We start from the raw sequence: 17,196 nt of genomic DNA on the forward strand, positions 1-17,196 counted from the left end.
CTTAATAAATGAAAGTACTTTGTTTTGGAAAAGATCAGCAAAATAGCTCAAACTAACAAAAAAATATAGCTAACTTGATCAAGGGAAAAAAGGCAAAAGCACAGACACACAAAATAGTGATAAGATAGGCAATAATATTTGAAATAGAAGGGTTTTTTTAATACTAAGATTCTATTTTGTAGAATTATGTGAATAAATTTGAAAATAGGCTGAATGGTTAATTCCCTAAAGAAATGCATGTGGCTCCAGGCCCAGATGGTTTCACAGGTGAGTTCTACCAAATCTTCACTGTTTCATATAAGGAAGGCTCAATGTGCAGGTCCTTCCTGTCCTTTATAAGTGTCATTGATATAAAATGTCATTATTTAAGACATATATTTCTTAGAAGAATGCAGAAAATGTCACACATTCCATTTGCTACAACATAGTAAATTAATTTTTCTGAAATGCTGTATTTTACTCACTTACATTTGCTATTTGCTACTATTATATCCTTTCTTTTTCCTGGAGGGAAGTGAGGTGGGGAGAGAGAGAGAGAGAAGTCTTTAATTTTATGTGTGAAGTGATTTTGGATTTAAATAGGGAAATCTGACCAAAGATTTCACCATCAGAAACAACACCAAGACATCTAGGGTCCCTGTTATTTCCTATTCTCTGAATCATACAGGCATGATGTTATCAATATGTAAACCACACTGTGAAGGCCTGTGGTATACTGCCGTGACAAATCTCAGTCCAAAGTAGAAAGTAGCATTTGTTATAAGAGTAAATAAATCTGAGTCTAGATGGTAAGGGTGTAGTGCTGTGCTGCTAGGTTAAAGCAAAATTGTTATGCTATTTATAAAAATAGACAAATATATTCAGCTGACATAGTTTCCTACCATGTGCCGGGAGTTGCATTAATTTGCCTCAGTAAGAAAACCACATCTGAAACACAAACAGCAATTCACGTCATCATCTGATTAGGTTTATAATAACCCTTTGCCATTCCCCAAGACTTTTCAGTATTTCTAACTCCCCATCTGTGGAATTTAATGAGGATGTGATCAGACTGTAGATACCAATGTTGCATTTCCCCCAGTGAAATTATTTCACTTTGAATTTGCTAGTTTGGGAGAACAAAAGAGACCAAAGGACTTATTTTATGGGTAAAGAATTCTTGCAGTTGCTTGAGATATGTATTCTAACTATACAATAAGGGACTTGGGAAATAACCACAAAGAATACTGAAGATCCCCTTCACGTACCATGAAACAAACTTAGCTTAGGCACATTTACATGCCAGGTAATGCCCGTTGGGTCTATCTGGCTGAACTGGGACCCTAGACCTCCAGAAAGTAATGTCATCTCTCAGCTACCAGTCCTTCCTTACTCGGTTTCTTTAGGAAAAAGTAGATGGAGGTACACACCTGTGCGTTACCACAGTGTCTCTCTGTCATGAGTTTAGCTAATCTCCCCCATGGTATTGCTGCCTTGGCATCCCTTTTGTTTGGCCAAGCAACCTGAAGTGATCTTAAACTGACACAAGCACACCACCACCACCCCCATGTGCTTGCACGCACATGCTCTAGATAATAGCCCACAGAGTCACCAGCAGGTGCAAGTTACTGATCTGATGTTTCCAATAGCTCTTGTGATCAGTAGCCTCCCCTGCCTCCCAGGGCCTTCCCATGGTATGCCCCTTAGGTAAGACCTGACCATGGAGATTCCCAAAACCCTCCTCTTTCAGTTTGAATTGACCAATCTGGACTGAAACTGGGAACTCCAAAGTACTCCACCCATATACCTTAATAAAGGCATGTGCCCAGGTCCGGGCTCTCTGTCTGCACTCTGCCTTGACTTCCCCATGTGATGGCCCCAAGGTATGCTGGGGTACTTCCCCCAGTACCTATGAGTAATCAGCATTGGTATTTCATTGTCTCTTGAGGTTTGTTGCTGAACCACCACAACCTACCATCTGTATCCTGTGCTCCACTTAAGTGTTATTTTGATGAATTCTTAACACCTCCTTAATGGTACATGACTTCTTCTTTATCCAAAGCCTTCTGACTCTTAATATAACTCAGGCACGAGACCTAGGTAGTGGTTGGGACTTCCTACGGTTAAGACTCAAATCAGGCCTCTGTTTACCAGACCTAGAATTTGGGGTTTTTACAATTTAAGTAAAGCCTAAATTACTTTCTGAATATTTTATTTTGGTGGGCCTCTATAATTATGTAACCCTTCTAGAGAATTCTGAGTGTCAATCATTCCCTGAGACACCATCTCTTCCCATTCTTCTCCATTTGCCACTATATAGGCACTGCCCTCCAGGGTCTTCCCATTTTTGCTAAAATCATAGAGTCCGATTTTGTCCATATCTTTTTTTTCAAGTTTATGTATTTTGAGAGAGAGCATGTGAGCATGAGTGGGGGAGGGGCAGAGAAGGTGGAGAGAGAGAATCGCAAGCAGGCTCCATGCTGGAAGTAGATGCAGATCTTGATTTCAAGAGCAGTGAGATCATGACCTGAGCCAAAATCAAGAGTCTGATGCTTAACCTACTGAGTCACCCATTTTGTCCATTTCAATTGCCATCTTTTCCACTAGAATTCCTGACCTGGAATGAACATCCATCAAAATTGTTTTTAAAGATTCTCATCCCTCTCTCATCACTCTGTTCTTCATCTCAAGTGTGAAAACCCTGGAATGAGGTAGAGTTGTTTTTTTTTTGTTTGTTTTTGTTTTTGTTTTTGTTTTTGAAAGCATGGGATTTTCAATCTAGAACTTTTGTGTCCCAAACTCTTTCAAGTCTGTCTTCCAAATTATGTCAAGATGTTTCTGTTCTCCTTTGCTACTTATGGTCTGTGTTCACTCTAAGTTGTCTTAATGAACCTGGAAAATGTTTACATCTAAATAGAGCTCCAATGTTTGATATAGAAACTCTCAAAAGTTCTCTCATAAAAAATTTAGCCTAATCCAAAAATTTATTTTCATCATCCTTGGTTAAGCAAAATATTCATTTCCCCAGGCACTTTACATTTATGAATTCTTGTAATAATTTTTAGTCTTATTTTTCATTTTATCACCTAAGCAAAGTTGAGATTTTTTAAATCCTGCTTACTTAGAATAAGGCACTAGTAGAAGCTTTAGCTTTTCTTCTTCAAGGAGGCACATTTTATTCATCCAAGAGAGTAGCAGTGAAAATCATTTCAGAGGGGCACCTGGGTGGCTCAGTCCATTAAGCCTAACTCTTGATTTTGGTTCAGGTCATGATCTCATGGTTCATGGGATCAAGCCTGTGATGGGCTGTCAAGCTCTGCGTTGACATGGAGGAGACTGTTTGGGATTTTCTTTCCCCTCTCTCTTTTTGTCCCTTTCTCTCAAAATAAATAAATAAACTTGAAAAAAAAATCATTCCAGATGCATTTAGTGGTCAAGGGCTTTCAAGGCCTTCAAAACCATCGCCTATTTCATTGTTTCAGTTATCCAAATCTCACTCTTATTTGATCAAAGCTCTAACTTTCACCTGAAAAACTCTGACAAGGTTATTAATCCATAGGCTTCTATAATTCAGCAACTCAAAAAAAATCATTCTTTCATTTTCATTTTCAGTGATCTCTAACCTACTGCTGGAGTCAATAATAATTTTTTTTTAGCACTGTCACAGGAGGCTAGTGGTCTCATCCTATGTTTTCACTGAGTATTGTACATTATGAGTTTGTTTTCTCTAGCTTTGTCCATCAGGACCAAATATTCCACCACACTGTCTGGCATTCTCTATCACATTTCAATTAGCTTTGCAGATGAACACCTGATCCCAGAGTGTCATTCTCAGTGGGCACGTGGTCCAGGTCACTAGTCCGAATAGACTGATTCATCCTGATTGCTGTGATTGGCCATGAGCGGCTCTCTCCTCATCCAGAAATCTTGCTACATTTACTGCATCTCATCCAAAAAACAAATCCAAATCACATTTTTGTGAGAGTATTTTGCTAGAACCCGATTTTTCTATCTAATTTTGTTACATTTCTTTGCTTGTAATCAACAGAAAACAATCATGCTTCACTTAAGGAGGAGAAAAGAATGTGGTGGAAGAAAAGTATGTAGCTTACAAAATCAAAGGACAAATAGGAAAACTAAACCTTAAAGCAGACTAAACAGAATAGTTTCAGGTATTTTAATAGCAAAGACTCAGGAATCAGACAAACCTCTCCAATTTCCTTCTGCCTCTGGGTGTTTCTGTGTAATAACTGAACTCCAAGAGTACAAAGTCTGATTTTCTGGCATGGGTCATGCACCACCTTTGTGTTGGTGAGGAATAGACTGGGCTCCACAATTCCTCCCAAATTATACAGTTTAGGAAAGGAGTAATCCCCGCTCCACTACCCAAGAAGGGAGGCTGGGAAAGCTATACGTATGTACAGACTTAAAAAAATATCCCCTACACATGCAAGATGCTTAAGAATTCTTATTGATTTGTGTGATAATTCTGGGAAAGAAATCAGATTACTCAAATGATGCTAAGTATTCTCGGTACGACCACATACCTCAGCTGCCACAGTCATAGCCTTGTGTAAATTGTTTCCAGGGCATAGATTCTACACACTCTTGTCTCTGAAACTGGGCCTTCACTTATCCTGGATGAGCTCAAGGGATTTGTAAATAGAAACATTAGACAATGATGAAGGAGGCTGGTCATCAAGATTTCCTGGCTGTCTTAGTGCTCAACTATCCCTTCAAAGTCCCCCAAAGGTGCCAGTTCTGCTAAAGTTCTAATTAGGTGATCTCTTTTTTGTGTGTAGCTAGATATAAATGACAAATTACAAGATAACAGTTAAAGATTATAGCTAATGCTTTGCTCTCGCAAACACCAACTCTTTGTGTGTTTGTTAACACAAGAACTAGATTTTCCTGCCGTGGTAACTTTGTTTTAGGGCTTTTCTTCTTACCGGGAGAAAAGATGTCATTTGGCCACTGAAGCACCATCATGCTGTTCAGTTTTGAAAACATTTCTCTCATGCAAGGCCACAGCTTGCCCCTGTGACATGTTGCTGCAAATTAGAAAAACACCCCCCTTCTGGGCCTTCTGGGATGGTGTTAGAAAAGCCACTGTCTGAACGATGACCCCCAGTCAGGTCTATAACTTGGCAAGCAGAGCAAGGACAGAGCTTCAGCTGCTCCTGGCCTGATGACCTGGAGCTTTGTGTAAATGCATAATCTGGTTGGCCGTTGGTGGTGGCTCTACTCTTGGGGGGATTTAGAACAGCTGGAACAACTGGAAACCTTTCTTTTGTGGTCATCTAGCTGGACACATCAGGAAAAAAGACCCACAGAAAATCCTGAACTGGAGCCATCCATTGTTTCTATATCCATTAGATTACTAAACCAAATTGCACCATCTTCCTGGTTGAAAGCTTTTTGCATTGTGGTACCCAACTCTTGAGATGTTTCTGTCTTGGTGTTTCATGTGATGCATCATATTTAAGATGCTGGTCCCCTGCTGATTGTAGTCAAAATTGAACACTGGGATGCCTACCCTTTTTGTGAAAGGTGGCTTCCTTGCCTAATCAGGGTTCCTGTACTTTTATCTTTATTCCATGCTCTTGACTCTTCTTTCTGTTGTCCACAATATGTCTTGTCCCCTTAACTCACATTAGTGTAGGCTCTTATGTCTTGGTTATTATCCTAGCTGTGTCGTTTTCCCTCCATCTCATCAGTACCTTCATAGACATCATTAAGTCATGGGCCTTCCATCTTAGGTGGGCCCTCAGAACCCTCTCGTATGTATACTTAATCCACAATCTGGTTTGGTCAGACAGTTTCTCCCTGACTTTTATCCTTCCTTTCCCAATTTGGGCCCATGCTCACCCTTTTCAACCCCACTTTTACCAGCACTATGTATTTATTTTGATCCTCTATTATAACTATCTAGTTGAGATCCTTAATGTAGGTCAGCTCAGCCATTCCCTCACTGGTTCTAGTAATACTTCGTATCAGTGGTTCTCAAATGTCATCTGGGCATCCCTAAAGCTCTCTCAAACTATTTCAGGGGGTCAGTGAGGTAAAAGTCAATTTTATATTAGTATTTTCATGTCATTTGATTTTTTAATTCTCATTTACTCTTGGTAGTGCACCACTGAATTTTCCAGAATGAATATAGAAGCAGATATGAGAATCAACCTATTTTGTGTTTGACCATATATTATAGAGTTGCAAAAAATTAAAAACAATGCTACTTTTCTCACTAAGCTTTTTGCTTTTCACATACAGTTTTTTTCATACAAATGTTATATGGGTTAATGTGTAATGGGTTTATTTTTTAATAAATAAATACATTTTATTTTTTTATTTAAAAATTTTTAATGTTTCTTTACTTTTGAGAGAGAGAGAGAGAGAGAGAACAAGCAGGGGAGGGACAGAGAGAGAGACAGAGAGACAGAGAATCCGAAGCTCCCAGTTCTAAGCTGTTAGTACAGAGTCTGATGTGGGGCTGGAGCTCACAAACTGGAGATCATGACATGAGCCAAAATCAGAGACACACCCGACTGAGCCAACCAGGCGCCCCAAATAAATAAATAAATTTTAAAGTTTTCAAAGGCTCTGTGGCAAAATTTTGTAGATATAATGCACAAATGGAAAAGCTCTGCAGGGCTCAATAGCTGTTAAGACTGAAAGCAAAATGTTGTAAAATCACTGTTTTGAAACATGAGCTCACTTGTGAACATTTGGGGAAAGTGCTATGCCAGGGTGCTCTTAAGTCCAGATATCATGCTCCATAGCAATTGGATAGTGAGTGTGGGTTTCAGGAAATGGATGATGAGTGATGTGTTGGAGCTTTGAGTTTTTAATGTGTAAATGACCATTTAAGCAGTAAGTATGGTTGAAATGTCCCAGGGAATATACACAATAAGAGGACAGTTAGGACCAATTCCCAAGAAAGAGCAACCTGAAAAGATAGACACAAATAGAAGAGTTTGCAAAAAGGCCCAAATGAAATGTGTAAACACAGAAAGGAATTGAGGGCAGTGAAGTGTCACAGAAAGGAAGGGTCAAGTGTTTCCAGAAGAACAGAGCAGTCAGCAGGACATCTGGCAAATCCTGCCACAGGACCAAGTAAGAAGAGGAGTATGGTGACTTTGGTGAGAGAAGTTTCAGTGACCTTGTCGGGGAACAGGTTGGCAGAATTCACACATAAATGGTTTTAGATGAAGCAGAAGATGGAAAATTTCCCAGAGCAACTTTCAAAACAATTTATTTAAAAGAGAAAGAGAGGGACACCTGGGTGGCTCATTCCGTTGACCATCCGACTTTGGCTCTGGTCATGATTTTCCTGCTGTCAGTGTGGAGCCTACTTCAGATCCTCTGTCCCCCTCTCACTGCCCTTCCCCTGTTTGTTCTCTCTCTCTCTCTCTCTCTCTCTCTCTCTCTCTCTCAAAAAAAAAAAATAAATAAATAAAAAACATTTTTAAAAAGGGAAGGAGGGAAGTGATAGGATAACTGGGGAGGAAGGAACATAAGATGGGTCAGGATTTTGTTACAGGGAATATTAATCTACCCAACAAAGTGGCTTATTGGTCTATTTATATAGTTATTTCCCTATGTCTGTCTTCCTTGTGTAAATGTTAGTACCTTGTGCCAACTGGTCCATTTAACACCCGTCTCTATATTTTTAGCATCTGCTTCCTATCAGACAAATCCAAGAAAGGTCATACTTGTTTGTTTACATTAATTAATGAACTCTTTTACTATTTTTTAATATAAAGCAGGCTTACTATTCTTTTTTATTTTTTTTAATGATTTATTTTTTTTGAGGGAGAGAGAAAGAGTGGGTTAGGGGCAGAGAAAGAGGGAGAGAGAATTCCAAGGAGGTTCTGTGCTGATACAGTGCACAGGCAGATGTGGGGCTTGAACCCATGAACCATGAGATCATGACCTGAGCAGAAATCAAGAGTTGGACGTTTAACTGACTGAGCTACGCAGCTACCCCAGCTTACCATTCTTAAAAGAGGAAATAAAGAGCTAGCTACCATCCCATTTGAAACAAGTCTTAAAATGCTCATGTTAATAAGGCCATGGCAGCTAAATTGATACCACTTAGGCCAGAGACTAACATATAAAAAAATTCCTGAAAAATATGGATGAAAATAAATCATTTTTAACACACAGAAAAATATGTTTTCCTAGTTTCTCCCTGAAGAGGGGTTGTGTATTGACCGCATTTATTTCAAGCCAGTGAAACTGGGAAATCAGGGGAGAGTCACCAACTGTGGGAGCTCTGAGAAAGGAACTGAAATTTGACTGATGTAAAGATGTGCTCAGTTCATCTGTTTATATATATCTAGAGAGTGGAACTTTGAAATCCTAAATATACACTGTAGTTATTAACAGTGATCTTTTAAAGGTCTATAAAGAATTAGTGAAGTGAAATCATCATGGAAAATCATATGTTCAGAAGAAAAATAAAATGAGCCTAATTAAAAGTGCTGGTGATTAAAATTTATATGTCCAATTCATAATTCTTCAATTATTTTCATGACAGTACTCTAACATCTGTGTATTAAAAAATTCCATTACAAACACAAGGAAGCCTCTATAGGCTCAAAACTATAACAGAATTATGCACAACTGAGAAATCAGCAGCATGCTAATGACCATTTGTTTTATTCATTTGTGAGATGGCTAATTGGTGAAGTGAACACTGTCTACCATAATTTTTCATTAAAGAAACATTTTTCTTTTAAACTAGCAGCTCGTTTTCCACAGAGCAGAGCCAATGACAGGTTCTCAAAATGTTATCAGTAAATGCCATCCAGCTGTAATTACCGATGCAAAACAGGACTAGTAAACTCTTCACTCCTTGAGTATGTCGGTACAAAATACAGTAGGTACTAAACTTAAACCTTGTTTGTGATAGACATCTATCACGTTCCTCGTTCCCCATCATCTTTGTAGGGCTTTTCTGTTTGGGGGGAAATGTCTACGGTATGACATTTACAACGTGAAAATCAGAAGCAAATTGTTAGCTTCCTTTGCAGAGAGTGTGAAGGCAGGTGACCAGAGCACCACAGTCAGACACACCTGCTGAGCCTTCTAGTCAGAAACGAGGGGGAACAAGTGGATGTGGGATGTAGGAGCAGGGACAGCACTGGCTTCCCACAGGTGGCAGTGCTGGGCTTGCTGCGCGCACAAGCACAATTAGCCCTGGCGGCTGTGCAGTCACGCTGAACGTCTGCTCTTTGGCACCCAGCAGAGGCACTGGGCACAGTTTCCTCCACAGTCCATTCCCATGTCATGTTTTGCAGTGTTACCAGCAAAAGCTTAGTTTTGAGTCTCTTTTTGCCCCCAAAGTATCCCGGTGAATTCATTAACCATCTGTTATTCTTCATACATCGCTTTTCTGATTCAACTAGTCAGAACAGAATCTATTGTTTACATCAAGTGTTATGAGTTGGTACACCATCGTAGCTCGTCAATGGGGGGAGCTGGGAATCAAGGTCTCCATGCTCCTTTGAGCTATTTGAGTCTTTATTGGAAGACCTTATGTTTCCAGTCTAAAAGGCCGATGAAACTGAGCAGCAAAGTGCAAGAATTGCCTGACCCGCACAGGTTTGAATTTGCTTCCTAACACCACCATAATTCGCTGTGGATAACTAACTTCCTCTCTTTGATTCTTAATTGTATCACTTAAGATAGATGATAATAATACCTAATAATTGTCAGGATTAAATGGGATAATATTTATAAAGTATTACCGCAATGCTTCATACTTCAAGCTGACCGACAAAGAGCTTTTATTCAGCTATTGTTAATGCCTCATAATGGTGAATTTTCAGTTACAGAGCATCTAATCCATTCAAGCTACTTTAAGCAGAAAGGGATTTATTTTAGAGGATTAAATCACTCCCAGGATGTTTGGGAGGGCTGAAGAAATGGAGGTGAGGGTGAACTTCTAGAAAAGCCCCAAAGCCACCCTCAGAATATGCTAACAGAAAGCTGCTATCCCAGTTCTGACTGGTCAAGTGTAGCATCAGGAAGCTGTTTGGTAACTAGAAAGCTTTTACTAAAGTGCTGGCTCTACCACCTGTGTTATGCTCAAGACGCTCCCTGCGGGATCAGAAAATCATGATTCGATCCCCATCAAACTAAAAATATGCTTAGTTTGGCTTATTTTTGAACTCTATACAAACGGGACCATAATGTAAATACTCTTTTGTGTCAACCATTCACCATCATGTTTGTGAGATGCAGGAGTTCTGCTCTGTGCAGTCGTGGTACAGTCTTTTTCATTGCTTTCTAGAGGGGTAAGGTAGGCACAATTGTGTCTCCCAGAGATGTCAACATGCTAACAACTAGAACCTGTGACTGAGTTACAGCACAAGGCAAAGGAATATTGATTCGCAGACGGAAATAGGTTGCTAATCAGCTGGCCTTAATATAGGGGGATTATTCTGATTCTCCAGGTGGGCTCAAGGTAATCATGAGGGTCCTTAAAAGTGGAAGAGGAGGAACCGTGGGTCAGAGACAGCTTTGTGGGAAGGGCTCAGCTGGATTTGCTAGGTTTGAAGATGAAGGAAGTGGTGTAGGGGCCACAAAATTTGAAAAGTATAAAATACAGTAATGAAAACTGAGTGTCTTCTAGAAGCTAGAAAAGGTTCTTCCCTTAGAGCCTCCAGAAAAGAGTACAGGCCTGTCAACCCTGCGATTGCAGCCCAGGGCAGCCTGCAGTGGACGTCTGGCCTACAAAACTGTAAGAGAATACATTTGTGTTGTTTTAAGCCACTCGTGTTGTGGTCGTTTGTGATAGTTTGTGGTAATTTGTGATGTTATGGAAAACTAATATCTAAGGGTTCCCATCTTTGGCCCCACGGACCTTTTGGAGCAGATAATTCTTTGTCACAGGGACCGCGCTGTGTAATGTAAGATGTTCAGCAGCGTCTCTAGATTCTACCCACGAAGTGCCGTTAGCGCTACCGGGTGTTAAACGTAAGGGATGACTCACTTAATTCTACTTCCTGACACGAGTATTATACTATATGTTAACTAACTAAAATTTAAAGAAAAACTTAAAATTGGTTAATTAAAAAAAAAATTTTAATGTCATTAGTACTTCCGCTAGCTGTGACACTCAGAAATGTTTTCCAGAAACCGCCAAGATGGCTCCCACATGAGAAGCAATACACAACGGTATTTTATCTTATAAATATGCTGCAATTTATTTAGCCAACCTATTTGAAGATTTTTGGATTATTTCCAAAATTACTATAACTAATAATGCTTTTTGAATATTATCCGCCTATGTGTTTCAGTTAATATATGTGCAGCTTATTCTTGGGTATATACTGGAAAATGAAATCACTTGGTTACAGAGTATGCTTTTTATACCAATATGCAATTTTCCATGCAATGTGTGAAAATTCCCATTGCATCCCATTCTTGCTTATACTTAGTGTTGCCTGCCTTTTTAATTTTAGCCATCCTATGTGGGGAAACGGGAACCCTTTTGCACTGTTGGTGGGAATGCAAACTGGTGCAGCCACTCTGGAAAACAGTGTGGAGGTTCCTCAAAAAATTAAAAATAGACCTACCCTATGAGCCAGCAGTAGCACTGCTAGGAATTTACACAAGGGATACAGGAGTACTGATGCATAGGGGCACTGTACGCCAATGTTTATAGCAGCATTCTCAGCAATAGCCAAATTGTGGAAAAAGCCTAAATGTCCATCAACTGATGAATGGATAAAGAAACTGTGGTTTATATACACAATGGAGCACTACGTGGCAATGAGGAAGAACGAAATATGGCCATTTGTAGCAACATGGATGGAACTGGAGAGTGTGATGCTAAGTGAAATAAGCCATACAGAGAAAGACAGATACCATATGGTTTCACTCTTAAGTGGATCCTGAGAAACTTAACAGAAACCCATGGGGGAGGGGAAGGGGAAAAAAAAAAAAAAGAGGTTAGAATGGGAGAGAGCCAAAGCATAAGAGACTCTTAAAAACTGAGAACTGAGGGTTGATGGGGGATGGGAGGGAGGGGAGGGTGGGTAATGGGTATTGAGGAGGGCATCTTTTGGGATGAGCACTGGGTGCTGTATGGAAACCAATCTGACAAGAAATTTCATATATTAAAAAAAATAATAAAAATAAAATGCTGACGGGTAACAAAATAAATAAATAAATAAATAAATAAATAAATAAATAAATAAATAAAAGTTAGTTTCCTGAAAAAAAAAAAAATTTAGCCATCCTAGTGAGTGTGCACAGTATCTTCTTGTGATTTAAATTTGCACTTCCATGATATCTAATAAAGTTATGCATCTTTTCAATATGTGTAGTCCCTATGCTAGTCTTATTTATGCAGCATCTAATCAAATATTTTTTTGCATTGTTGTTTTTCTTGTTTAACTTCTGGAGGTTATTTTCATGTTCAGATCCATGTTCTCTATTTAGATAGGAATGTATGTTGACTGGGTGATTGATCCTAATTATCTCAGTACAGTAAAGTTGTTGTTACCTATTGGGGTTAAGATTTAGTCTGGAATCGAGGTAAAACTCTGTAGTGCCTCATGGGTGGGCATTTACCTTAATTTTTGTGTTCTCAACCCTTTGAGAATCCCCCAAATTCTATTTTCCTTTGCGGAGGCTTTCCAGTGTGGCTTCTTCATCTCTGTGCAGATGCTTCGAGGAGAGACACCTTGCTGGGTAGGGCTCTCATCTCCGTGCCTTGCTTCTCTTCTGCATCTTGGCCACCCCACGTCTAGGTGTCTGTCTCTCTGGATCTGCACAGGTGGCCAACACTGTGTGGGCACCTCTCTTTCTTCTCTGTGGTGCCCCCCTTAGTTTCCCTGCCTGCCTCCCCAGTACCCCCTACAAGAATTGTCAAATACCTTGATGGGAACAGCAGAATTCAGGTCACTCTGTGATCTTGTTTCTCATGTTCTGGTTGCCTCAGGAACTCTCTAATCCCTTCCAACAGACAATTTTGTATTTCGGAGCAAATTTGTGTTGGGCTAACTATTCATCTCCCCAGGGATGAGCTGCTGAATTCCAACGTAGCTGGATGTGCGTGTCAAAGGGGAGTTCTGAGGCCTAAATCTCACATTCCTTGTAATCATCCCCAATTCCCTCCTCTTCATTCAGCATCATTGTTCCACACTGTATTTTAATGTTTCATGCTACTAAGATGTTTCTGATGTTCAGCTACACCAGCATCTGTAGCCAGCGATAAAAGATTGTTTCAGGAAAATCGCAGTGCTCTCAACCTCTGACTGTGCCTTGTACTGAGAACATCAAACTATGAGTTGGTTATTTTCTTTTTTTGTCTAGTACAGTTAGAGGCAGTGAGATTGTGCTCTTCATGCTCCAGTGGTTCATTGTAATAGCTGCTAGGTCTAACAAAGAGTTAGCCTCATTTCCCATCAAATGACCATATGTGAAAATTAATTGTTTTCCCATGGTTTCCATGGACCAGTTTCCTATAATTTGATGTTCATGCAGTTCTTTCCAGGTAGGATTATTTGTCCCAGATTCCCATTTCCTCGAGAGTTCCATGAGCTACACACATCCCTGTTACTCAGAAGTGCATTGTTTCAGAAATAGGCAGTATCTGGTTTAACATAAAGGGGAAATGTTGACCATTCTTCCAGAATGGTTAGGACAACTGAAGAAATAGAATAGGCTAAACTTCTAGGGAAAACATATCAAAGCAATACATAAGACTCGGGCTATTCAAGGGCCTACCACCTCTGCTGTGATCACAAGCTATAGAATCAGAAGTGGCTGTCGCCTCTCTTTCTCTAGAGCCATTTCACCTCTGCCAAATCCTGGACCGTCACGACAAGTCTCAAGCCCAGCTTGTCCTTCTCTTACTCGATTTTGAATCCAAGGCTCATGTGAGTGCATCTAATTGGCAAAACCAAATCCTGATCTGATACCCTCCCTGCAAGAGAGGAGGGAAATGCAGCCTGAAGTTTTTTCAGCCTTTGCATTCGAGGAATGTATTCAAGAGGGGACCTGGAAATAATGACAAGCCAGTCTGCAGTGTCCACCACCCCACTCGTGACCTATTTCCCAGTGTATCATAATTCTTGTTTCTTCACATTACTTGACCAGGATGTCTTGCTCATAGGCCCCTTATACTATGTGTCAATAATGAAGTGATTCTGTCCTCCAGACCTGCTTCTCTCCCTGTTCTTTGTCTTGGGGAACAACACCGACCCAAACTAGAAGCCTGATAGGTAGCCTAGGTACTTTGTATTTTTATTTCATAACAGGCTTTCAGTTATATTTGTTTATTTATTTATTTGATGCTAGATTTATTTATTTTTATTTATTTTTCAATTTTATTTAAATCCATGTTAGTAAACATATAGCATAATAATGGTTTCAGGAGTAGATACATATTTCTTTTTAAGAGAGAGAGCGTGAGCCAGGGAGAGAAACAGAGGGAGAGAGAGAGAGAGAGAGAGAGAGAGAGAAAGGATATCTATATCCCAGTGTGGGGCTTGATCCCACAACCCCGGGATCATGACCAGAACTGAAATCAAAAGTCAGACACTCAAATGACTGAGCCACCCAGGTGCCCCTTCTGGGGATATTGTCTCCTTAATAAGCTTTTTATCTTCTCCATTCTCTCTGCTCCTTAATTCACTTGGACTTTTTCTTTCTTAGATTATTTGCATAGCCTTTAATTGTTCTTCTTTCTTCTGGACTCTCTACACCCTCCACTCCAAACAGAGCATACCCTTCCCCCTACCGATGGAGCTTTTGGTCTTTTTGCACATCCATCCAGGTGTGCACCCTTCAGTGTATGTATACAGCCACAGAGAACTACTAACTGACCAAAGGCATTTTGTATTTTTATTTTTCACTCTGATTTCTAATATTCCCCCTGCCTGAAAGTTCTTTTGCTTATCATTCTTTTTTTTTTTTAAGTCCTGCTCATTCTTTAAAACTCTGTGCATATGTCACTCGTTCCAGGAAGCCTTTCTAAACTTGGTCTGCTTTAGATGTGCATAATCTGTGACAGCATCGAACATACTGTTCCATCATTAAGGCTTCACTGGTCTGTTTCTTTCCACTAGACCATCAGATCCTTGAGGGTGGGTATACCATATATTAAACGTTATTTGCCGAAAGTATAATGTTTATAGCTGGAGTTGAGTAGTCCCGCGTATTTGGGGGGGGGGGGGAACAGTGATTAGAATAGAAATCTTAGTAGTATTTTGCAAGGCCTAAAAATTAGATTATGATTTTGAGATAATTGCAAGCTGGAACTTGATAGTCTGTTTTCCACACTTGGTATGTTCTCAATGTTGACAGTGAGGAACAAACTTTACTAACCTGAGCCAGGAAGCTTTGTCCTAAAAAATTCTCTGTTCAAGTTAGGGTTAAAATATTTTCTAAAAAGTTAATGAACACCACTTCTCACCAAATTAGAATTTCAGTGTCATTAATAGGGCATAACCATTAATTTTAAAATCTTCCAAAATGTATACATTGTGAGCAAAAAATCCACAAATGTAACGGGTTATATGAGGATTACATTCTCCCATAGGGCACTTTTTCTAAAGTATTAGAATTTAAAAAAAAATCAATACTAACATTGTAAGGTGAACTGAAAAAGCATTTAACCTTTACAGAATGTTTTTTTTAAGTTTATTTATTTTGAAAGAGGGAGAGAGAGAGCAGGGAAGGGACAGAGAGTGAGGGAAAGAGAGAATCCCAAACAGGCTACACACTGTCAGAGCAGAGCCCAATGTAGGGCTCAATCTCATGACTTTGAGATCATGACCTGAGCTGAGATCAAAAGCCAGATGCTTAACTGATTGCGCCACCCAGGTGCCTCTTACTGAATATATTCTTAAATAAAACCTCATTCCTTTTAATACCACACCTCACTGATCTGGCACACTTACTCTGAATATAATACTGTTCTTTGTGTACAAAGACCACACTACTGCCCAGGGACCAGTAGAGCATGTAGTTTTTTTAAAGGGATAATAAACATCCATTTATGAACCTGAGTTGCACCAAACATAGTGAGGGCATTAAAAAACAACAACAACAACAACAACAACAACAACAAACAAACAAACAATAAACAGCATGCATTTTTAAAATGTCCAAACATTGGGGAGTCTGGGTGGCGCAGTCGGTTAAGCGTCCGACTTCAGCCAGGTCATGATCTCGCGGTCTGTGAGTTCGAGCCCCGCGTCGGGCTCTGGGCTGATGGCTCAGAGCCTGGAGCCTGTTTCCGATTCTGTGTCTCCCTCTCTCTCTGCCCCTCGCCCGTTCATGCTCTGTCTCTCTCTGTCCCAAAAATAAATAAACGTTGAAAAAATAAAAAATTAAAATGTCCAAACAAAATGACAGGTTTATCTCTGAATTAGAAGTAGAGCAAAAACCAGATTCTAACCCAGTTGTTTATCAAACTATATTCAAAGTAACATTGATAAGATTTTAATAGTAGTCTTTGAAAATAGCAATGTGGTAAAGAAACTTGGGATGCAGGGTTAAACAAATTTGGAAAGGCTTGTTTTTGTCTTGTCTTGGGTTTGGTTTTTACAAGACTTCTCAAAGTCTTCATATGATAATAAGAATTTTGTGGCTTCTCTGAGAAGGTATTAGAGTATGCAGTGTCCCCAAAGGACCTGACCACAGAATCGTCCCCTCAAATCGTGCTCTCAAATATGCACACTTTTCAAATAACTGGTGTTCATTCTTCAGCATTTAATTAGGGTAATGCTATCCTAACACACATACATACATACATACATACATACATAAAAAATAACAGTTGCCAGGAAATCTTGGCAGCAGAATTTTATATAAAACAAAAAAATTTTAACACAAAATTGGACTTTATGAATCAAAACAAAGTTCAGAAAAATTTTACCTTTTAAAAAAAACTAAGTGAGGCACCTGGGTGGCTCAGTTGGCTAAGTGTCTGACTCTTGATTTTGGCTCAAGTCATGAACTCACGGTTTGTGAGATCAAGCGTGGCATCGGGCTCTGTACTGTCAGCATGAAGCCTGCTTGGGATTCTCTCTCTTTGCCCCACTTGGACTGTCTCTGTCTCTGTCTCTTTCCCTCTCTCTCAAAATAAATAAATAAACATTTAAAAAATAATAAAAAATTTAAAAAACTGAGTAATAAGAATAATCTTCCCACTGAGTCCCTTCTCTGAAAGAGAAACAATGGCTAGTTTGCAGA

This window comes from Prionailurus bengalensis, chromosome A1 (genome assembly GCF_016509475.1).
Source record: "Prionailurus bengalensis isolate Pbe53 chromosome A1, Fcat_Pben_1.1_paternal_pri, whole genome shotgun sequence".
In the NCBI taxonomy this organism is placed as follows: domain Eukaryota; kingdom Metazoa; phylum Chordata; class Mammalia; order Carnivora; family Felidae; genus Prionailurus; species Prionailurus bengalensis.